The following is a 25,969-nucleotide window of genomic DNA, read 5'->3' as shown; positions in this document are numbered from 1 at the left end:
TCAATACAAAGACAATATTTTTTTAATTAAATTTATGAATTTCATGTTTTGCAATAGTATTAGTATAACATCAAGAGTGAGGAATTCACAAACCTCCTAGAAAATTTTCCCTATTCCTTTCTCTTTATGTTTTTTTTTTAAAAAAATTGTAAGAACATTAAAGGCCATACCATTTTACTTGGAAACATCATATAATGTAGAATAGCATTCCATCTAATTTTTTTTCTAAACTCTCAATAAATATAATTAGTATATGAAGGTAATCTACTAACTTATTAAATGAAAAATATAACAAGTTAAGCCATAGGCAAATTCATAAAATATATTATGAAAAAGACAACATACTCAAGCTCCAACTACTTCAATTGGCCAGTTTCTACGTCCTCTGCGAATCTATCAACCTTCACACCAAATTATTCTGAGAAGTTTCCATGAACCTTCATCAACCTGTCAAGGTCAAATTTAGGAGCCTACTAGTTCTTGAACTTGTGAATGAACATAGTCTGCAACGGGTAGATGCTTGAAGTTGGCTTCTTAATATCTCTATTGATTGATTAAGGAATGAACTTTAGGACCAAGGCTTTCTAATCACAGGATTGTGAATGATTAACCATGATCTCACTCATCTTGCAACGACTTTAGAGAATTTGGCTTAACTATGCATATCAAGTTTATTTTTATTGGTTTGGGTGTTTCTTAGTACAAATAATATAGAACATTCTCAAGGTTTATCTTTCAATTGTCTTAACATCAACATGAGCCTCAATCAAGGATTTTTATTTCTTCACCAATGACTTTAACTTATCGGATGTGAAGTCCATACTTTGAACACATAATTCTGCAGGCCTTCTGAAGCAATATTTGTGCCCTATGTATGGGTAACAAAGGTCTTCCGTACACTGTGGAAATCTAGATGGAGCGTTGATATCATACCAATTTTTTTTAGTATATGGATCAACTACCTTCTTCTTTACTCCCTTTTTGTCTTTGAAAATTTACTTGTTCTTACCAACGGCTATGGTTGAGCTTCTGAGTTATACTAAGAAAGTGAAAAAAAAGACTATACTAAGCTCGAATTTCTTTTAATACTGGTATTCAAAAGATGTTGTTTAGGTTTTAATTTTGATTTTGGTATTTCAAATGTTATCGTATTGAATTTGGTTCTCTGCATACATGCTTTTATTTACAATCTGTTTGGTTAATACGAGCTCTTTTCAAAGTTGATTTTATCATGTTTAATGTTATCATTTTTTATGTTGTATTTAATCTTGACAATTGAATGAATTTATGATTCAATGGACTGATACTAATATAATATTGATCCTTCTTAAAGGGATTAACTTGAGTCTACGAGGTAGTTAATGAATCTATGTTGATTAGTATTTAAACTTACTTTGACTTAAGACTTTGCTTATTTCACTTCACTACCTTATATAAGACTTCGAGATGGTAGTGATGCTTTTATTTGCTAATGGAAATTTATTGCCTTTCATCTTTCACCTCATGTCACTGCATATCTATAATTTGAGTAAAAGTAAAATTCTATCAGATAAAGAATAAAATTTGGTTCATAATTTTTATTTATCTACTTTTGTGGGTGGAGAAAACAACCAGGGTGGTAATGAAATTATTGATGGAAAGACATTTGAGATTTTCTTGAAAGTGGTTGAAACTCTTGTATGATTAGATTTTTGTTGATATTATGAAGTCTTATTTTGTTATCCAGTTGAAACATGTGCCAATTGATGTATATTTTGCCCATGGATCATATTGAAATTAAATTTTGTGCCTATGATGGACGACATTTTGACTTGCACATTTTTTATATTTTGCACCTATATAATGGGTGACATTATAACTAATATATTTTGTATATTTGTGTTTGTGGTGGATGTTGATTTGACTTAGATATTTTGAATTGGAATTAACCAGTTTTGTTGTAAAATTGTAATAACCATTGCAATTGAACAAAATAAATCGATTGCAACATACAACAAACATTTGTTGAAAAAATACAATAATCGTTGCTATTGAGCTAACAAATCTATTGCTACAAAGACAAGAAAACTTTTGCGAAATATCAAATGCAACAATTTTAACTGATCTAATTATCAAATAAAATTATTGTTCTTGAAGGATGAATAACCATTGGGAATGATTCTGGTAGTTTGAGGATGAAAGAGATGCTGGCTAAGGTACTACAAAAAGTGGTGTTGATTGAAGCTGGTGTCAAATATTTGAAAGGCGACATGTCCAAAATAAGTAATTTGGTGGATTCAAACTCCACTTGGATTAAACAATTTGAGCATTAGATAGGGAAGTTATCAATGACACTGAATCTGAGAAAGAACATCACTTCTCCTAGCAACACTTCTCAAAAATTGAGGAATAATAGGTAACATATGGTGATGCCGACAAGGAGAAGTAAGATGCTTTTGGGATCAGCACCTGGAGGGATTGAGCAGGAAAATAATGTTAAATCCAAAAATGATGAGCATGATAAGAGTGGTGCAAATGTTACTATGCTTATTCATGATGATAATGAGGTTGAGGAGCTGGCAGTAGGGTCAAAGGAGAACAGGAAGGTAAAATATAAAAAGAAAGTTGATGCAAAGGTAGTACAACCATTTCCACTAATTCGCAAATCGCTTCTATCTCTTTGTTAGAGTAGGAAGAAGAAGGTTGAGGATGGAAAGTCTTGAAATTCATTGCTATGCTAAATTTACTGTCAGTGAATATTCCATTGGATGAAATATTGCAACAAATGTCAGGTTATGCAATATTCATGAATGAACTACTTATAAAGAAGGGGACAATCTCTTTTGAGCCAACTGATAACCTTCAACATTGTAATGCTATTTCTACAAAATTGTTGGTTGAGAAGTAAAAGGATCCAAGAACATTCACCATTCCGTTCACCATTATTTCATTTAACTTTGCAAGGGATCAATGCGACTTGGGATCTAGTATCAATCTCATTCCACTAGCTTCTATAGATATATGGGCTTGGGAGCCCCAAAATAGACTATAATGAGGTTGTTGATGGCTGACAGATCAGTAAAAAGACTTATGGAAATTCTATATAATGTGTTTGTGAGAGTTGGTCATTTCATATTCCATGCTAATTTTGTCATCATGGACTACGAGGTAGACTTTAAGGTTCCTATAACTTTGGGAACACCATTTTTGGTCACAAGCAGAGCTTTTATAGACAAGGAAAGAGGCAAGCTCACCTTCAGACTAAATAATGAAGAGATGAAGTTTAATGTGTACAAGTCAATAAATCATCCTAGAGACATGACTATGATGTCCATTATTAATGTAGCTTTTGAAGCGGTTATCGAGGTATCCATAGAGGAAAGGTTCACTATTGAGACCTTGACTGTTGTAATCATGAACTTCCAAGGTGATGTCTTAGAGGAGTACTATAAGACTTTAAATGTTTTATAGTATGGGATCACAACCTTACATCCCTAAAAGGCTAGACCTTGATATGAAGAATAGGCCAACTCCTCCTGCCAAATAATCCATTAAGTAGCTGCCTATACTTGAGCTAAAGGAGTTGTCATTTCATAAAAGGTATGTGTTTTTGGTTGACAGTAACATTTTTCCTATCATTGTTACTACAAATTTGAATAACGAGCAGGTTAGAGCCCTTGTCGTGGTCTTCTAGAGGTACAAGAAATCAATTAGATGGACCATTGCTGATATCATAGGTATACAACATGACATCTACCCTCATAAAATTCAGTTGGAAGAGGATTGCATCCCTAACATTGAGCTTCAGCAGAGACTGAACCCACCTATACCATAGGTGGTGAAAAATGAGATTATCAAATAGCTTGATGTATGTATGATATATTCGATCTTCGATAGAAATTGGGTCAGCCTATCCAGTGTGTCCCCAAAAAGGGAGGTATGACCGTTATTTCTAATTATATAAATGAGTTAGTTCCATTAAAGCCAGTCATAGGATGGAGAGTATGGATGGACTACCAAAAACTCAACAAGTGGACCTTGAAAGGCCACAAGCTAGACAAACTAGCAAGTAAAGGTTGGTATTGCCTTCTGAATGGGTATTGTAGCGATAATTAGATTTCTATAGCATCGTAGGATTAAGAGAAAACCACATTTACATGTATCTATGGCAGTTTTACTTTCAAGCGCATGTCATTTGGACAATGTAATGCACCTGCCACTAGGGCCTAGATGTGACACGGCGATTAAGATTCAAAAAGAAATACCAACCAAGCCTCTAAGGATATCATAAGAATACATAAGGTGACAAATAAGCGGACACTCATAAAAGTTCAAGAAGGCATAGCATAACTAAAGTGAATCAAGACAACATAGACTCCTTAAATATATGCCCAACATGCCTCTATATGACTACATAGGCGGGGACTAGGATATGTTCCTAGATCACCATCAGAGAAAATAATAACATGACATAGAATAGTCCTTAAACATCATCATAGTCTAAAAAATGACAATAAAACAAAGAATAACTCGATTTTCTCTCGAAGCATGAGGACTGACAACGAACTCTTCAAATAGATCACCGACTAGCCACAAGAATAGGATGGAGCATCTGTCCCTATATTGTTATATAATGTAGGCAATGAAGTATGTGTTAGAATGTTTGAATGTACTAAATATGTAGGCAATGCCATGCATAATAAAACCATGTTGTGAAAATGACCATTGCAAATAGCATGATAACAGAATTAGTGAAACCATAAGTAGGCATAAGAAAGGTCAATATGCATTACACCATAAGAGAATCATATAAAAGTAAAGGTTATGAGTAGTCTTGTAAAATATCATAAGGGACATACATATGCAGGAGATAACCATAACAGACAATAAGAACATGCGAGCTATTACATGAAATCTAATTATACCAACGACAAGAAGGGGGAGGCTACTTGCCAAGGTAGACTCCATCCAATATTATAATCATTAAGGACTATATGTGGATCCTCTATCTTAGACATATTAGAAAACTTGTGGTGGCAACTTAGTTTAAGAGACTAGAGGGTGCTACTAAGTCTTAGGGTGAGCCCCTAGTTCCAAATCCTCTCGGTGCTAAGTCAACATCTCATCGAATACATATCATATCATAATCATAAATCATGCTTGTCATACATCATAATCCTTTCATAATCATACTTCATAAACTTATTCATAGGAATAGTTCATTATCATGTTATTCATGTAATGTTGGCGTAGGCTTTCCATCATTATAAATACTTTTCATGGAAACATCACTAGGGTCATAAGTCACTATCATTTAAAAATTTTGCTTGCATACTTGAAATTTATGATCGTAGAGTATACTTGAAATTAGGGTAGAAACATTAATACATGATCCATTAACTTGGAAGTCATGAAATTGGATTGAAAACATTTATTATTATATACTTTATATCAATCCATACATAATTCATGAAAATAATATCAAGAGGAAGTATAATGGAAAATACCCATAGTCCATATCATAAACCCTAAAGATCATTGTGAGAAAATTCATAAAACAATTCTACAATTCCATGAAATAAATCCTTAATTTATATAAAAATAGATTAAAAATCATAATTAGAATCATAATTCATGCAATTGAAATAGAGATCATAAAACCCATAAAAATACATACTTTAATTGATTAAAAAGTAGAGAATTTGTTGGGCACCATGAGTGAAAGTACTTTAGTGTAATGACCTCCAAGGTATGTTCATGCTTTTGTGTGTTTTTACAATTTTACCACTTCCCGTAGATTCTTTACAACTCATATGTGATGTTGGGATGGATGGTATGCTTCCCAAAATGTACGGTTGAGTTTTGAGGTAGTTTTTCCATCTTTGAGGTTTAAGGTTTGAAAGAGTTGACTTTAGTCAACATCCATAGATTCGAGCATTGTATGAGAATTTTGACGATTCCATCAGCTCCGAAAGGTCCATTTTAGTCTATAAGGAAGGTACTTTTGGCTTTGGAGTCTTCGTTTTGAGTTTAGGTGGTTTTTCCATTTTAACCTAAAATTTTGGCCAAGGGTTGACATTAGTTAACATTTTAAGTAAACACGTTTGGCTGAAAATTCTGTCAGGTTGGTTAGTTTCGGAATGCCATGTTTGGTCTAGAACAACCTTTGGTTTGGGTCCTAAGGTGATCAAAATATGTTTTTAGTCATTTATGCATTTTAAGTGTTTTCTTTGAAATCTTTGACTTGGGTAAACATTCTGTCGAAATGACCTCCATTAGGAAATTAGTTAATTCTGTTGAGTCTGAAATTCCATTTCTAGTTGTGTAGCATAGTTCATTTGCGTCAACGGGATTCTGAACGAGTTCCTAGCCCTGTTGAGGGACTTGTTTTCTTAGTGAAAATGCACCAGCATAGCTGCTAGTGCAATTAAAATTTACTTTCTGCGTTCGTGGGCCCCTAGTCGTATTCGCAGAGGCGAAACTCTTTGTTCTCTGCGTTCACGGGACTCAAGCCGCATTTGTGGAGATTTAATTCATTGTTTTCTGCATTTGCTGACAAGCCTCCGTGTTTACGTATAGTAAGCTTGTTGATCTCTATGTTCGCGAAGGCCAATGGGGGGCCTGGCAGTGAGGGCTTTTAAGATCCATTACCAGCCCTTTTCTCCTTATTTCCAACATATCAAAACATATTTTTAGGAGCAAATCTTGACCATTTTCGATGATTCTCATTCCGGTGCATTGAGTATTTTTGTGGGAACATTCCTGAACTCTTTCTCATCCTAAAAACTTTGTAAGTTTCACATAAATTTCATTTTTTCTTGTAATTTTGAACTATTCTAGGGCTTGAATTTGCTGGAGTTGTGAATGTGCCCATTTTTAAGGAAAACGTTCCTTGAGTTATTTGGGACCGTGTGATGGAGTTGGTTTTTTAACTTTGTGCATGGGTCCCAATGTCAAATTTTTACTCAATTTTAGTTTCATTTTTAATTATAGAAATATGGGTATCGTTGATCACTTGATATGATTCTTGGCTTATGACTTTTCCTTGGTTGCTTATGATATTGAAATATTGAACCCGAAGCCGTGCTTTGAGTACATCAGAGTCTCAGGTGAGTGTCATATGATTTTTGACATACTAATTGCCTTAATTACCTCACTGGTGTTAAAAGCCCTATATAAAAGAAATAGTAAAAGATTATAATACCACTTTAAGCCATAGAATTATATGTGTATCTATAAGATCAGGTATGGATAGGAGTGATTTATGGAAAAATCGGTGATATATTATTTATGGAAATTCATAGTTGATGAGATCGAGGTATGATTCTGGGCGGCCCTTTTAGTGACTTCGGGCAACACTTTATTTTATTTGATAAGCTCGAGGTGTGAATTAGAGCGGCCCGTCGATACATATTCCAAGTTATTATTATGATGCTAATGAGCTCGAGGTATGATTCTAGGCACCCCATTATTTGATGAGCTCGAGGGCCGTTCCGGGCACTTCGTGGTACTCTTGGAGGTTATTGAGCCTTAACTTTGAGTTACAATTAAGCATTCTCTTTGTATTTTATTAGTTGAGATTATAGATGTGATTACATGATTGGTTTGACTTACTTGATTTTTGTATGATCATTCTAGTAACCTTTTTTCCCGTATCTGTAGTTTATGCTCCTCTCTTATTGTTATTATTAACATCGTACTGCGTATTATATATTTAATCTTTCTGAGTTCGGTCAGCTTATGATGCCTACTGAGTAACCCTTGATTTGGTATTCATACTGCACTTCTGCATCTTTTTTATATAGCTTCCAGTTCGAGCCACCCTCAGTGCGCACCTGATGATCCTTAGCGGTGCCGGATTTGGATTGTGGTAAGCTCCCGACATTTAGAGTCTTACTACTTTCCCTCTTTTGTAATGACTTACACTTGTACTTTTGGATAGTTAGATCTATATTGTATATTTTTACATTGTCAGCTTTTATACTTAGTAGTTCCTGTATAGGTGACACCAGGTCCGGAGTTTTGTCTAGTGTCAGTTCGTCATTTGTTTTGGTTTCGATCAAGCCTTTTATATATTTTGTATCGTATTTACATATCTATACCCTATCCCGACTTTTTTTTATATTGTTTTTCCATTTGATTTCCATTAGACTTAGGTTTGCCTTGCCTTCTCGGGTTTATAGTAGGGGCCAGCATAGCCCGAATTCGGGTCATGACACGTAGGGTGAAATACCTACACACCTTGGGTGAGAAGAACAAATAAACTTTAAGAATTAGGGATTTTTTGATGGAGAGATGGAGAGAATTCCATGAGAATCTTCTATGGAGTTTTTCTTCGGGTCTTTTATAGAGAGAGAATTACTTGACTAGGTGAACTGTGGTAGAATGAATAAAATTAGAGATTTAGGTTAATTTGTATAGCCGAATTATGTCCTAAAAGAGTCGGGGTTGATTAACTAATAGTTAGGAAAATATCTAAGGTGTGCCTACTTAAAATCTTGAATTCGGATAGAAAACCCAACCCAAGTACGCGACACAAACTTGTTCCCTGATAGTCCAATTTGGAGCGAATCAGATTTTTGCTATATTTTTGACTTGGGGAAAATTTCTACTATAGAAAAACAAGTTTGGGACGTGGACCTATCGTGCACCCTTCTGAAAATGCAAGTTCATAGAAATATTTATCTTTCAAAATAGGTGTCTTAAAAATTCACCGAGACCATTTTTGAAATTCTAAACCTTATTATAACATATTCAAACCTTCAAATGCCCAAGATATTATAATATTTCCCTTTAGGAACATTCGTCCTCGAATGAGGTATGACTATGAGTAGAGTAGAGTGTATAGCTGTAAGACCTCATAAGTACGAAAGTCATAAAGCGAGATCAAAAGAAGATTTCCTACAAAACTCAGCTTTTTTCGTACTAGATAATGACCACGAAGGCCATCATGATCTGTATTCCTCACTATGTCCCATGGTGTGGCACCGTGGTTAATGTACTGAAACTAAGACTTTGCATGAAATGGTCCATGATAGGGACCATGGTCTGTGGTGAGCACCCCGAGCCGTGTTTCCCTCTGTGGTGGAAACCCTCCTAAGACCCTTGTTCAGTCTTCCATCACGCAAGACCACCATGGGACATATTTCCCTTCACGGAACGTGGTGGGCACCCCCTTGCTAAGTCCCCTTTTCAAAAGTTAATTCCATCACCACGACCCCCAGTATAGTCCGTAATAACCTTCACAGGACGTGGTAAGGGTCCATCCTAGGTCTTGGATTCAGTTTATAAGTAGGGGTATTTTGGTCATTTCCTATATTTCATTAATGAATATGGATGATTTTTGGGATTATATTCTTACCTATTAACTAACCTAAGTGCCCATAACCCTCTTATTCTTTCATTAAGATCCAAATCTCAAAATATTCTCCCCCAAGGTTCTTCTTAAGAGTCTTCTTCCTCTCTATGGAATTTTAAAGGATTTCTTAAACGTCAAGATTCAATTCTCTTCACTCTACGCTCCTAAAAGTCAAAGTTTGTGGGACTTCATCTACGGGTACCATTCACCCATGGAATCCCAATGTTTTCTCTCAAATTACCTTATTATTTGTTCATCAGAAAGTTCTACTTTCATTATTTGCATTGGGTCTTCTTAATTATGATATATTTCAATGCTATTAGCCTTCTTATGCATACTTCACATCATGTTGAATGATTTTAAGATGAATTTCAATTATCTATGGTATCTTCTAGTTTTAAATATGATTTATCACTTATGATCATGATTTTCAAGTTATATTTAATGAAAACTTTACTGAATGATCTTTATGGTTTATGAATGATTTATTAAAAGTCTTCAATGATAATTCTATGATGTTTTAAGCATGTTAATGATAGGGTGAAATAAGAACATAAAGATGTTTTATGAACAAGAATTTGTAATGATGGAAGATCTACATCCACATTAGATGAATCACATGATACATGGGCTATTCTTATAATTTTAATATGATGATGATAGATGAGCTACTCTTATGTTATCCTTATAAATATGGGTTGATACTATTATTATCTTTCCTTATGATGTTATTGATTATGTTTTCATAAAATTTTCATTGGAATAATGACCAAGCACCGAGAGGAATTTTCGGTCGAGTTCAGTCCGATATGCTATTATAGCTACCCAAGGGAATTCTAGTAGAAAACTTTAGTTCCAAACTACTTTGCCTGAGTAGGTTCAAAGATGCCAATATGGCGAAGCTAGTGGATCGACATAGTAACATTAAAAGAGTTACTTAATAGAGTATGCCCTGGTAAGGTAGACTCATCTGTCTCGATGTGGGAGTCATCAGATTCCAAGTATTAGCTCGCATGGTCTTATATGTTGCTTAAAGGACCTATCCCACACCAGTTAAAGTAGGTTATGAGTTCTTATGATAATTATGATATATGGATGTATTTTCAAATGAGATAAAAAATGTTTTAACAGTTTTCATGGTTTTACTCATATTTTAAAGATATCGATCTTGCATCCCATGATTCATGTTGATTGTATTCTATTTTTATTTTTCATGCATACTTCTAATGTACTTATTGCATTCTATGTACTAATTCATACTTTTTTGGCTACATTATATCAATATATATATATATATATATATATATTTATTATATATATATATATATATATATATATTTATTATTATTTTTATTTTTATTATTATTATTTTATTAATCAAACAATGATTAAAAAGAGTCATAATATGAGCTCTCTAAGTGCCCAATGATCACACTCATCCTTCCGTTCGTGGCTAAAGCTTGTTATAGTTGTAATTTGGTAGTGTGTTTTCATATTCTGAGGACATGACATGTTACTTTCATATTGTCTTTTCTCTACGTCATTACTTTTACATTGTCATGGGTGAGCTAGGAGCTGGTTTTATGCCCCCATCGAGTTTATAAAAGCATGTTATATATTCATAGAGTCTATACTGTCGCTTTTGCTCTTTTGAGACTCATGTTCCTTTTATTGATACTATGCTCCCATTTCTTCAATTCCTTTATTTTATTTATTTGCCTTATGCATGTATGAATAATATGCTAAGAGGTTAGGGTGGGTTCCTTCAGGATTCTAATCGTAGTGCACGGCTAGTCCCTAGATTAGGTAGTGACAAAATTAGTATCAGAGCACAAGGTTTAATGTGTCCTAGGGAGTCTAACATGTCGCATCGAGTAGAGTCTTGTTTATCGATGTGAAGTGCACCAAATATACAAATAGGAGGGTCTAAGTACTACAACCCAACCTAGGGACTAGTCGTAACACGATGATCAAAACTCCGTAGGGCTCCAACCAAGCCTCTTGACATATCATAAAGCATAAATAAGGTAAAGTAAAACGGAACAAAGAATAAGAAAAAGTTTAAACATGAATCATAAAGAGATCAAAAAGTTGATTACATAGACTCTACATAATTTTCATCCAATGAATGCCTACTAAACAAGAAGGGCGGGGGCTAAGACATGTCGCTAGCTCACCCTCAAGCATGAATGAAGTAAAAAGTCTTTAGGATAGAACAAAGTCATAACTCTCCCTCGAGAAGATGAGGACTCACCAACACTTCGCCGAATGGAACTCAACTAGACACGAGTATGAATGTTATCCTCAACACCTACATTATTAGACTATGTAGACAACACATATGCATTAGTACATTTGAATGTACTAAGTTTGTGAGCATGACATGTAATATAAATCATAGGATGCAATGATCAAATAACAAACAGAATAAAATGGATAAGTAGAGTCATGACAAGACCATAGTGATCAAAGCATATGAAGACATAGTTGAAATTCTAAAAGGACATAAAAGAAGTATACATAAGTGGGATAGTACCGTAACTGATAATAAAATAATGCAATCTACAACATAGAATCACAATGTCTCCCCATACAATGAAAAAAGGAGAATCTACTTGCCAAGTAGACTCTATCCTGCTAGGTGGTTCATGTACATACGCTATATATGGGTCCATTAGTGAATCCATGAAGCAACCTATAGTGGCACGTAGTTATGAGACAAGATAGTCTATATAAGGACCCCATAGATCGATCCCCGACCTCAAGTCATCATTTAGTGCTAAGTCAAATTCCATGAAATACATACATAGTAATCATAATTATCATATATCATGAATCTTGTACATAGGTTTAACATTCATAGAGTAGCTTATTTTCATAACATGGTTGCAATATGAGTATTATCCTTTCAATATAATAATATCATACTTATATAATTCATATCACGAGGTTCCTTGGTCACCAACATAGGGTCCTAAGTCACCTTTTCCATAACTTGCATTTAATTCATAATTAGATCACAATTGAAATTTATAATCATAATTCATACTTGAATTTAGAGTAAAACTCATATACATAGTCAATTTGGATGAAAACCATGAGAGTACTTAAAATCATTCAACTTCATAATCATACTTCATGTAATTCACCATAGAAAATAGCTTTATGCAAGGCATCCATAATTCATGAAATCATGATATTAAGGTAAAATCATACTTATAATGATCATTAATAACAAATAATAACATAATTGAAACAGCCCAATATAATTCACCAAAATTAGAGTTTAAGGTTAATGAAATTTCATAAGATTTTTGGGAAAAACCTTGGGATATCATGGGTTAAAGGAACCCATGGACCGATTCCCACATACCTTGGTAAAATCAACCTATAATTGAAGAAGAAACCATGATGAATTTGAAACCCTAGCTTGAAGTTTGGAGAAAAAGCTTTGAGAAGATCTTTTAGTCTTGCCTTGGGGAAATTTTGAAGAATTAATTCAATAGGAGGGAAATTTGAAGAATTAGGTACATATATATTTTGAACTTGGCCATAATGTTTCTAGGTTCATTGAACTAAACTTGGGAAAAAAAGAATTTCCCTTCATTAAAAACCTGGATTTGATCCTACGAAATGACTCTATGAGTCGTAGCAATAATGGCGACTCGTCTTGCAGGTTTTAGAAAAATGGCTGAAAACCATGTCTCTTAAGTTTGTATATGAACCACCTCTATGAGTCGTAGAAGTTGTGATGATTTTTCATCTTGACTCATCCTGTAGGTCTGAAAACCTGCAAGTGTAAGGGTCTCTAAAGTTTTCTTATGAGTCAAATTGACAAATCGTAGGCACTCTTACCACTCATCTTGTTGATTCGTAGGGTGTGATCTGATATTTTACCTACACCAAATCAAGGACCCATGCTACGAATCATTCTTACGTGTTGTTGAAATCACTACGATCCATAATAAGAGTCATATACCTAAATTTTGTTCCTTTTATTTATATTTCTCCTTCATTCTAACTTTCCGACTTCCGGAGTCTTACAACATCTCCTCATTAGGAAAATTCATCCTTGAATAAGATTAACTTATCATAGAAAGGACATGGAAAGAGGACTAGAAACCCAACATTAATATGATGACACATAATAAAGCATAAACCATGAGATTTTCAAACTTACTTAAATCATGCTTTTAAGACCAACTTCACGAATATGCATGCATATGAAAGAGATGTGACATTGAAATGTAGGAGTTTAATCGACTTGATCATGAACAACTTAGTACCTTAGGCTTGAGTGGAAGGAAAGAGATATGGATAACTCTTTATCATGTCTGCTTCCACTTCCCATGTAGCAGTCTCTCCTTGTTGATTTCTTCACAACACCTTGACAGACACAACATCTTTATTCCTTAACCTCTTCACTTTTTGTTCTAAGATTTCCACTAGAATGTCCTCATAATTCAAATTCTCTTTAATACTCACATATTCTAATGGTACAATGGAATTCGGATCACCCAAAAACTTCCTCAACATAGACACATGAAACACCATGTAAACCATAGCCAACTCAAATGGAAAATCTAACTGATATGCCATTTTGCCTACACGCTTCATTATTCTATAGGGTCCTACATATCTAGGACTCAACTTACTTTTCTTACCAAAATGCATTAAACCATTCATAGGTGAAACCTTCAAATATACCCAATATCTACATCAAATTCAAGCTTTCTTCTTCTAATGTTAGAATAGGACTTTTGACAACTTTGAGCCATTTTCAATCTTTCTCTTATAAGCCTTACTTTATCCATCACATCAACTAACAAATCAGGATAACTCAATGCCATCTCACCCACTTCAAACTATCCTACTGGAGATATACATCTTCTCCCATACAATGCTTTAAAAGGAGCCATTTGTATTGCTAGAGTGATAAATATTATTGTAGGCAAACTCAATAAATGGAAAATGTTGATCCCAACTTCCTTTCAAATTAATCACACACTCCCTTAACATATCTTCCAACGTTTGAATTGTTCTTTCGACTTGTCCATAGGTTTGAGGATGAAAAGCGGTACTTAGCTTAACTTTTGTACCGAGAAGATTTTGAAACAACTTCCAAAAATATGAAGTGAATTGAGTACCTCTATCTGATATAATCAACAAAGGGACACTATGACGCTTTACCAATTCCCAAATATACAACTTAGCATAGTCTTCGGCATCATAAAAAGTCTTGACCGGTAAAAAAAGTGCCGACTTAGTCATTCGGTCCACAAAAACCCAAATAGAATCATATTGCAATCAAGTGCGAGGCAAACCTGTTACAAAATCCATATTCATATCTTCCCAGTTCCAATTAGGAATTTCAATGTCTTGAGCTAAGCCTCCTTGCTCAAATTTCACTTATTGACAATTTGTACACTTAGCTACGAATTTCGCTATGTCCCTCTTCCTACCATTCCACCAATACAATTCCTTCCAATCACGGTACATCTATGTAGATGTCAGATTGATTGAATACCTAGAACTATGGTCCTCACTCAATATCAACTCTCTTAACCCATCAACAATAGGAACACACAAATGGCCTTGGTAGTGAAGTACCCCATCTTTCTCTTTGGAGAAAGCCTGAATAGAATTTTCGGCAACTGACTTGTTCAATTTAACTAAAATCGGATCATGTTCTTCTTTTGATTTAACTTTCACCCCAAGAGACAATTCTGAACTATTATGCATAAGAACACCCCCATCATTCGACTAAGCCAAATGCACACCTAAATGTGCCAATCTATGAACATATTTAAGAAACTCCTCTTTACTTCATTCAACAAGAGCAACACCATTCATGGAAATCAGACTAAGCGCACCGGCCATAATATTTGCCTTACCCGGATGGTACAACACACTCATATCATAGTCCTTTTATAAGTTCAAGCCATATCCTTTGCCTAAGGTTGAATTCCCTTTGGCTAAACAAATATTGTAAACTATTGCCTAAGGGCCCTACCAAAAGTATTATTAGCGGCCTCATGTCTATTTATCTTTATTCCACCATAGGTTTCCTTAATGTCTTCGCTAGTGGGCACGCATATAGGATATGTACATAACCCGCCTAGCGGGGTAGAGTCTACCTTGGAAAGTAGATTTCCCCTTTCTTCATTGTATGGAGAGACAACAAGATTTCATGTTATAGCTCGAATGATCTTATTGTCGGTTATGGTTCATATCCTACATATGTATATGTTTATTATGTTATTTTATAATTTTCAACTAAGTCTTTTAAATGCTTTGATCATTATGGTTTTCCTCGTGGTCTACTTATCCTCCCTACTATGTATGTTCTTGATCATTGCATCTTTATGATTTATATTGCCAGTAATGCCTATATACATAGTACATTCAGACATACTAACACATGTTGGTTCCAACATTGTCATATAATGTAGTAGTTGAGGATCATACCCACATACGTGGCTAGTAGAGTTCCTACGGTGAAGTCTTGGTGCGTCCTTATCCATCAAGGGCGGTTTATGAGTTGTTTCTTCTTTCAAAGACATTGATTTCTTTCATATTGAGGGTGAGCTACGGACATGTCTTAGGCCCTTCCCACATTTATGATTAGAGGCAGTAGTTGGACAAATATTTGAGTCTATATTGTCAAGTTACATTCTTTTATATTAATAATGATTTAGACTCTCGTATAATATTTCCGCATTTAATTTGTCTTATATATGCATTATGATATGTCAAGAGGCTTGGTTGGAGCCCTTCGGGGTTTTGATCGCTGTGTTATTACTAATCCCTAGGTCGGGTCATGACAACACCCAATCTCTCCTCAATAGATATTTCTGGTTGCATATCATCAACAATATCAATCACGGACACTACTAGTAGCCCATTGTTATGCTTCATTCCTCGGCATACGTCAGAAACCTCTACTTAATTACTTAGTTGAAACTTCAGCTGACCCATTTCCATTTCTACCAAAGCATGTCCAGTTGGTAAGAATTTCATATCAAAAAATATAAAAACATCAAAATCTACCTCATAGTCAAAAATGACGAAGTCAGCAGGGAATATGAATTATTTGACCTTCACTAGAACATCATAAATAATGCCCACGGGCTTCTTCACAATATGATCTACCATCAAGAGCCGCATTGAAGTCGATTTGGGGGATCCTTATCCCAGTGTCCTCTTTCTTTTGCACAAGTGAGCAAGTGGTGATTGCATTACAATGATGCAAGTTATCAGCCGGCTTAAATCTTGTCTTTATCTTCTTTGTGACAAGATCCTTCATAAACTTGACATATCTAGGCATTTATTCTAGTTTCTCTATCAAAGGAACATTTACCAAAAATTGTTTCAACATGGAAATAAACTTAAGAAACTTTCCATCTTCGCCTTCTTTTTCAATCTTTGCGGAAAATTTGGAGGAGGTTGTGGCATTGGAATTGGAGTAGGAGTAGAATTTTTTGCATTGCTTGCTTTCTCATTATGCTTTTTATCCCCTTTGTCGGGTTGTTTGATGCTTAGATCTTCACCCACTGCTTCTTCCTTGGTTTTTGTTTTTGTTTCATCCTCGCTAACAGCTGATTCATGTGCATCATCCTCAAGTTATGGAATTGTTGGATATACCATTTGAATGCTACTTCAGGTGGTCACAGCCATGCATTGCCCATTATTCTTTGGATATTAAATTGTATTACTTGGGAAGTTCTTTTTTCACGTGGATATAAACATGACGAATGCCCCAATTATTGCCCAATAAACTTTGTGGATGTAGAATGTGACTCAACTTTTTGACTCATTCCTAAAAGATCATTACGTATCTCCTTAAGATTATCCTCTGTTATGTCATACTTTTTCATCATTTATTCGATTCCTATAAGTCCGAATCCCTCATCTTTTGTTTTTTACCTGCAGTTGCGATCATTGTATCCTTTCTAGATATAGTTATTCTCATGATTGTAGTTCCCTTCATGATTAAAGTTGTTGTTGTTGTTGCAATGGCCCTCTCGATTGAAGTTGTTATAGATCCAACCTTGATTTCCTTGACCTTGGCGTCAAGAATCCAGATTGGATGCTTGGGCATTAGTCCAGAAACCTCCCGGTTGATCATTCACATAGTATGTATCTTCCACATATCCATAATCATTATGACTTGGCATCCTACCTTGATGGTCGATTGTATTGATTTTCTCTAGTCCCAAATTTTTGAATGACAGTTTGAATTCGGTTTTTAATTGAGTGACCTCTTGTAGTACCGCTTCATTTGATATCTTGTAACCCTAATTTATGCAAGTAGTAAAAGAATTTTTTGAAGTTTTTGTGTCCCTAGTGATCAAAGCTCGGTTAGTCTTTGTAACTCAATCAAATCTCTCTGCAGCATCTTAAAAAGTGTTGGCCAAGAATGCTCCTCCATTGATGGTGTCTGCTACAGCTTTTCCATTATCATCAAGTGCACAGTAGAATAGCTAAAGAAGTGACTCGTCGACTATTCTTTTATTTGGCAAACTTCGTAGATACTTTACAAATCTTTTCTAAGCTCCACTAATTTACTCTCCGGACATCTATTGAAAATAGTTGATTCGGTCTATTAGATTCAACTTCTTTGGCAATGGGAAATACTTATCGATTAGTGCCTCATGTAATTCATCCAAAGTTGTGATAGAGTTTAATGAAAGCTCGAACAACCAGATTATAGCTTCACCAGTAAGTGATAATTGAAAGAAAAGCAATCCAATGACATCCATGGTTTGCTCTGGGTCTCCAACACTGCTCTAGCTAACGTACGCCACATTATTGAGATGGGATAGTTGGATGCCAACCAACAAACAGTCCTTCAATATGAAGCATTTAAATCAGTCTGCTAGTATACTACACTTAGTACCAGGCCGCAATTGAGGTAACATAATGGCACCAGTAGTTCTAATGGCGTCACGGTTGACCCCATAATTATTGTATATGCCAAATTTAGGTCGCTATTTAGGTGGAGGACGTTCTCTCGGTACTGGTTAATTATTGAGAACATTTTGTGGTTGATATTGCGGAAGGTGTTGCGGTGCATTGTTTTGTTATCCTCAAAGATGTTCCACATCATCATCAATTTAGTGTGCATCGTTGTTATTTTTTTTGGCCATACTATGTAGTGATCTTTCAATTTCGAGATTAAAGGGACTCAAGAGAATGCCTTGACTTGTCATATTTGGCATGTACAAGGAATTAAAATTTGTTTCAGCAAAAACGAAAAGAAAAATAACATTAAATAAGAAAATAATGACTACAAATCAAATAATAAAAATTAATCTAATCTAAAAGCTGAATTATCCGACAACAACGCCAAAATTTGATAGAGTCAAATTACATCTCCCTATCGAAGTATAAAGAGATCATTGATCAAATATAGAACCTAACAGAGGTTAGGGTCGATTCCATAAAGAATATGGTTTAGACTTTGATTAATAATTTATTATTTGTTTTAGTAATCAATTTATTTCCATAAAGAAAAGAGGTTTTTTATGTAGAAATAATTAACAAATCAAATAGCAAACATTAAGTAAGAAAGCAATAGTTTAATGTGGTTTTAAATCAATATGAAGTGAAACTAGGGTTTACACTTCCCCATGAATCTTTAACTATGTAAACCTTTTTTTATTAATAATTTTTTTCTAGTGTGTTACATGTAGAATTGATAAGTTACGCTCACCTAAGTTCTTGATCTGGCAAATAAATAAATTTTACTATGCAACTTGATCCGTCTATGAGTGTATGTTGTACTAACCATTATCAGTGATCCTAGATTTAGCTATCCCAATTGATCCTTTCAAGCTAATTAGATGAGGATGATTAGCCCCAAATCTCGTTGTTTAATCCATTTCCCATCCATTACCTTCTTGATTTAGCAAGTAGGGATAAGGCGAGTTCTAACATTGGCCATTTTTAAAAAGCAACCAAAACTAATGGAAAAATAATACATGCATGCACACTATTCAAAAATTAATTTTTATTAAGTCTGCGTCATTAACATGGTTCCCACAACTCTAACCGTGAAATTAGCTACTCCTAATTACATGATCATAATTAATAATATTTGAGTTAAAAGTAATCATGAACTTACTATAATAATTTTGAGAATCCAAAATCTTCACATAAAATCCAAATGTAATCATTGGTAAAAAAATTAGAATTCACGAATAAAATTCCAAAAGTAGTTCAAGCTATATTCTAAAATCCAAAACTGTACAAAATGTAAAAATAAGCCTAAAGAGTGTATTTATAGACAATGAATTCTAAGTAAATATAAAAATGAATAGTCGTTACGTTGACAAGTCATAGACCCAACTCGTAATCTAGCACTTTGCATTGAGGAACTCTTCTTGTTCAGGAAAACCTTCAACAACTCATAACTTCCAGGATGACTCATAAACGTGAATTGTAGATCAGGTCCTGATTTCATCTTCTGCAGTCTATTCTACGAGTGTCTTTTACAACTTGTAGGCATAAGAACGAGTCATATACTTGACTCGTAACATCAAATCTGCTTCAATTCTTCATTATCATTTTGACAACTGCAAATGACGACTTGTATACTTCTTAACGAGTAGTAGACTAGACTCATAATCTTCAGCTTTACCTTTATTCCTAAATTTTATTTTGATGACTGATACCTACAACCCGTAGAAGTAACTACGACTCGTAGTATAGACTCATAAACCAAAAAAACTCCTAAACTTAGTGTTGTGCTTCCTCAATTAATATTGTGACTTAGTTTCCTATAAAACAAACACAATTAACATCAAATATACTAACAAACGCTTAAAAGACATGTAAATTCTAAAGTTTAAACTATTAAAAGTATCGTAAATCCACAACACATCACAACGCCTAGGAGATCATTGGGAAAAACATTCAAAAAATTATTAACAACTGAAACTGACTCAAGAGTAGGAGTTTCAGAATCGCTAGCAGTCAAGATTGAGAAATTCCAAATTTTGGAAATCATTTTCTGAGCTTTAAGGCATGAGATGAATTGACCCTTCAAAATGAAATTGCGACCCTTCCATACTAGGACTGGCTCATTAAGAAACTAAAACTTGACCACAAGGTCCTAAAATATATAGAAGCATAACATACATGGAGCCAATCAATACAGAGAATAACAACAAAATTGATTATAACAACGAAATCGATCATATCAAGATCTACAAGATCAACTGAGGTGATTTTATAAAAAACTAAAATTGGGCAATTTCTATAGACTCTTTTAGCCACAATTGAATCACCAATAGGAGTATAGAACGAAAAGGGCTCTAGTAAGATCTCAGGACTAATAATAAATCTCATAGCAAGATAAGGAGTAACAAATGATAGTGTAGCACCCGATATGCACACACATCAAAGTCAAAGAATTTCAATATACCAGTCACAACATCATGGGAAACCTCTAACTCCTAACAAGTCTAAAAGGCGTAAAATCTATTTTGGTACTGACCTCCACCCAAAGTTGTAGTACGCTGATCCAAACAATCGATAGTCTAAGTCTAGACCCACTCCTCCACTCGTACACTAATTTGCATGATGCTACAACTTTGAAAACTTGTAAAAAAACATCTAATCCCATTAAGCACTCTACCTTGTGGTTTTGTCCACAATTTTTCAATAAAGGGATGACATGACCACTCGGAGCTCCTTCTTGTTCCTTAAGATTTGGCATATTTTCCTTCTCAAATCTCGGAGTTGGATTGTTTGAAGAACCTTGGCCTTCTAACTTTTTACCTAGTCAGGAATGACCACTTCTACCATCGAATTTGTTATGAAAAAACCCACCTTCAAATCAAAACGTTTGGACTCTCTTACATTCCTCTCCTTAAGCTTATCCACTTCAATTTGCTCGGCATAAGTCATAAGCCTAGAGATATCCATCTCCATGATTAGAAAGCGGTTCGGTATTCTTTCATAACCAAATCTAATACTTCCAAAATAAACTTACTCATTTGGGCACGAGAGTCGACTACAAAGGATGGACCATACTTAGACAACTTTGTGAACTTCCGTCATACTCATGTTTCCTTTCTTGAGGTTTATGAAATTTCACCCCTTTGCCTCCCTCAACTCAAGTGGGAAGAAGTGGTCAAGAAATATAACTTTGAAATTTTCTCAACCTATGGAACCTTGTTCAACTCTTTGGGTTTTCCATTGGTTGTAACAAACTTGAGTGACACCCTTGAGTTGTTAAGTCGCCAATTCCTCCCTTTCCTTTGAAGAAACTCCCATAATATCCATGATCTTATATACTTCATTTGAACAAAATCTCTAACCCAAGAAGCCAGTGTAGCCACATTTGGAGGAGCATCTACCCCTCGTTTCACTTGAGTAGTCATGGCTTTGGCTGGGATTTGAAAAACGGCTCAAAACTATACATTAGTCACTTGATCATTAAAAATTTCATTCGGATCTTGTGTCTCCTCTTCAACATTCCTTCGAACGGGAGCTTTTCGTGGAGGCATGTTTTTGTAATCACAAAAATAAAGTGTTAGGGGAGGAAACCTTAGAGTTCAACTTTATAGCACGACGATATCATGAAAGAAGTGAAGTGTTACCTAAGATGCCTTAAAGCCTCCTATTTATAGATGTGGTGCGCTTCACACTAATGAACAAGACTCTACTTGATGCGGCATTTTAGACTCACCAGGACACTTGAACCTTGTGCTCTGATACCAAGTTTGTCATGACATGACCTAGGGCCTAGCCGTAAAAAGGAGATTAGAATCTTGAGGGACCCCAACCAATATTCTTAGTATAACCTTCATAAGAATACATAAGGTAAATAAGCAATAAAGCAAAATCATGGTACGGAAGTAAAATCCTAAATAGAAAATAAGTCTCAAAATAAGAAAGTGACAACATAGACTATTTACTATATAACATGCCTCTATTACTAGAAGAGGGTGTAAGACAATCTCCTTGCTCACCCACATAGAAAATACATGAGAAATGAAGTAACAACTATCAAATATGAAATAAGTGTCATGTCCTCTAACTGTGAGGACTCACCAACAGTAACCTAATAGCAAGCACTAGCCACGAGCTGGAGAAAGATGAGCGTGATCGCCAAATCCAACATAATGATATAATGTAGGGAAAAATATGTGTTAATGTATGAAATGCACTAATGAGCAGTAAGTATAGCACATAATCAATATGTGTCATGGGATACAAGACCAATATCTTTAGAACATAAATAAAGTCATGAAAATATTGAAACATTTATCTCATTGGTCAATGCATCAAAGCTCATAGCTTTCATAAAAACTCATAACTCAACTAAAACTCAAGTGAGATAGGAACTTTAACCGACATATAAGACCGCATGAGTTAATACATGGAATCAACTAACTCTCTGTCACTATCCGACCTAGGGACTAGTCGTAATACGGTGGTTGAAACCCCGAAGGGCTCTAACCAAGCCTCTTGACATATCATAACGCATTCATAAGGTAAGGTAAATGCGTAAATTAACATAGTAGAGTCTAAAAATGAATCATAAAATAAGAATGTGACTTGACGACATAGACTCAATACATTTATCCAACTAATGACTCTACTAACTAAGAAGGGAGGGAGCTAAGACATGTCCTTAACTCAACCTCAAATCAAAACATAACAACACTTTAGAATAGAACAAAGTAATAACTCGTCCGCAATAAGATGAGGACTCACCGACAACTTCGACTATTTGAAACTTTACTAGCCATATAAATTAGTGTGATCCTCAACTTCGACATTATGAGATAATATAGGCAACAAATATATGTTAGTACATTTAAATGTACTGAGTATGTAAGCATGACATGCAATAAGAATCATAAGATGCAATGATCAATTAAGTACATACATAAGAGGATAAGTAAAATCATGAGAAAACCATAATGACCTAAGCATTTATAGAGAATATATTTGAAATCATGATTTAAGCATAATATAACATACATGTGTGGGATAGGAACCATAGCCAACAATATGACCATGCGAGCTATAACATGATATCTCGATGTCTCCCCATACAATAAAGAAAAGGGAAATCTACTTACCAAGGTAGACCCTACCCTATTAGGCAAGTTATGTACATACGTTATATGTAGATCCACTAGCTATGCCATGAAGATAACCTATAGTAGCATGTATTTTAAGGGATAGGAGGTGGCTACTAAGGCTTTTGGTCGGGCCTCCACTTCAAGTCTGCTTGGTGCTAAGTCAAATCCTATGAAATATAGCATAAAAACCATAATTAACGTATATCATATTCATGATTATAAGATTGAAAATCATAAAATAGTTCATTTCATAACATAATTGCAATGTGAGAATTGGCCTTTCATCATTAGAAATCATACTTGCATAATACATATCATGAGGTTCCTAGTTCTCCACATAGGGCCCTAAGTCACCTTTCTTCAGAACTTGCATGAACAACTTAATCTGATCAAAATTGAAACCCTAGTCATGATTCATACTTGAACTAAGAGGCAAACTTGAATACATAATCAATTTGATTAAAATCCATAGAAAATTTTGAAAATATTGAACTTCATGCTCATACTGAAAGGTAATTCATCATAAAACATAGCTTCATGCATGGGCATTCGTAATTCAACTTTGAAATCATGTAATTTAAATAGAAACATACTTATAATGATCATTCGTAATTATTAAAAATGCAATTAAAATAGCCCAAAGAAATTCATCAAAATTGAAGTTTAAAGGTAATGAGATTTCATGAGATTTTTGAAATAAATCTTGGACTCCATGAGTAGAAGCAACTCACGAATTAATCAACACATACCTTGATTGAAATTAGACTTGAATTTGAGGAAGAAGGGTTGATATTAAAGAAACCCTAACCAAATATTGATAAACTTTTGAAGAACCTTGAGAGAGAAGTCTAGAATATTTTTGGGAGTTAATGAGAGAATAAAAGAGTTTTAGGAGTATTTTGGACACAATACTTAATACATCTAGTCTTTAAAACATCCACAAACATTATTAAAATATAGGGAAAATACCAAACTACCCCTCATTAAAATTAGAACTTGAGACTTACGACATGGACTTATATGAATCATAGAATTTGTGATGAGTTGTCATTATGACTCATCCTGTAGGAGTTAGAAAATCCTGGAAATTGAGCCTTTGAAGTCATTCCTATGAGTTGTGATTATGATTCGTTGTTGGTGTTACAAATTGTCAAAGTGACTCAACTTGTAGGTCTGAAAACTTACAATTTTAGAGGGTCTCCGAAGTTTACATATGACTCATTTCTACGAGTCATAGTCTTCTCTACAACTCATCCTATTGAGTCATAGATGAAGTCATGAGGCTCAATTGCTTGCAAGATATAAGGAATGCACTACGACTCCTTTCTATGAGTCAAAGACTCTTTCATGAGTCGTCATATGACTCGTAGACTCTCATTTTGCCTTAGTCATTTTACAAAACTTTACTTCACCTCCATGAGTCAAGTTTACGACTCGTAATAACTTAAACAGTGGTAGACTGACTAATAGGCCTGGGCTTGTTCAATTCTTTTTTTTTTTGAATTTTTCTTTCATTTGATTTTTCATCTTGTGGGGTGTTACAATATCTCACCCTTGGGAACATCTTCCTCGAATGAGATTAACTTAGAAAATAAAAAGCGTGGAATGAGGACTAGCAACCCAATATGATGACTCATAGAAAAACATAAACCATGAGATTTTCAATCGTAACATAAATCATGACTTTTAAATCAAATTTCATGAGCATGCATTCATATGAATGATATAGGAGGGTATGAATACATAGGAGTTTAATTGATTTGATCATGAATAACTTAGTACCTTTAGGATTGAGTGGAAGGAAAGAGATACAAATAATGCTTCATCATGTCCGTTTCTGCCTCCCACATAGCACTCTATACTTGTTGATTTCTCCACAACACCTTGACGAATGCAATATCTTTATTCCTTAATCTTTTTACTTGCCGGTCTAATATTTCTACCGGAACCTCATCATAACTCAAATTCTCTTCAGCATTCATAGTTTCCAATGGCACAATAGAGTTTGGATCACCCACAAACTTTCTCAACATTGAAAAATGAAATACCGGATGAACCTTAGCCAATCCAATGGCAATTCTAACTCACATGCTACTTTACCAACATGTTTCACTATTCTATAGGGTCCTACATAACTAGGACTCAACTTTTCCCTCTTACCAAAATGCATTAAACCCTTCATAGGTAAAATCTTTAAATATACCCAATCATTTGCATCGAACTCAACCCATCTTCTTCTAATGTCCGAATAGCACTTTTGACAATTTTGAGACGTCTTCAATCGCTTTATTATAAGCTTTACTTTCTCCATTGCATCACTATCAAATCAAGACCGATCAATGCAATCTCACTCACTTCAAACCATCCCATAAAGGACCTACATCTTCTCCCATATAAGACTTCAAAAGGAGCCATTTGAATGCTAGAGTGATAACTATTATTATAGGTAAATTAAATCAATGGAAAATGCTCATCCCAACTTCCTTTTAAATCAACCACACATGCCCTTAACATATCTTCCAAAGTTTGG

The 25,969-nt window shown here is 34.6% G+C and overlaps 1 pseudogene; it reads right to left on the bottom strand.

The window, feature by feature from the left end:
• Window positions 1-345: 345 nt before the first annotated feature.
• LOC129892840 (40S ribosomal protein S3a-like) lies at window positions 346-1,505 on the bottom strand (annotated as a pseudogene).
• Window positions 1,506-25,969: the final 24,464 nt, after the last annotated feature.

The sequence above is a fragment of the Solanum dulcamara genome, chromosome 6 (assembly GCF_947179165.1).
Source record: "Solanum dulcamara chromosome 6, daSolDulc1.2, whole genome shotgun sequence".
Classification (NCBI taxonomy): domain Eukaryota; kingdom Viridiplantae; phylum Streptophyta; class Magnoliopsida; order Solanales; family Solanaceae; genus Solanum; species Solanum dulcamara.
The sequence above is the reverse complement of the archived record's forward strand: the minus strand, read 5'-3'. Positions and strand labels throughout refer to the sequence as shown.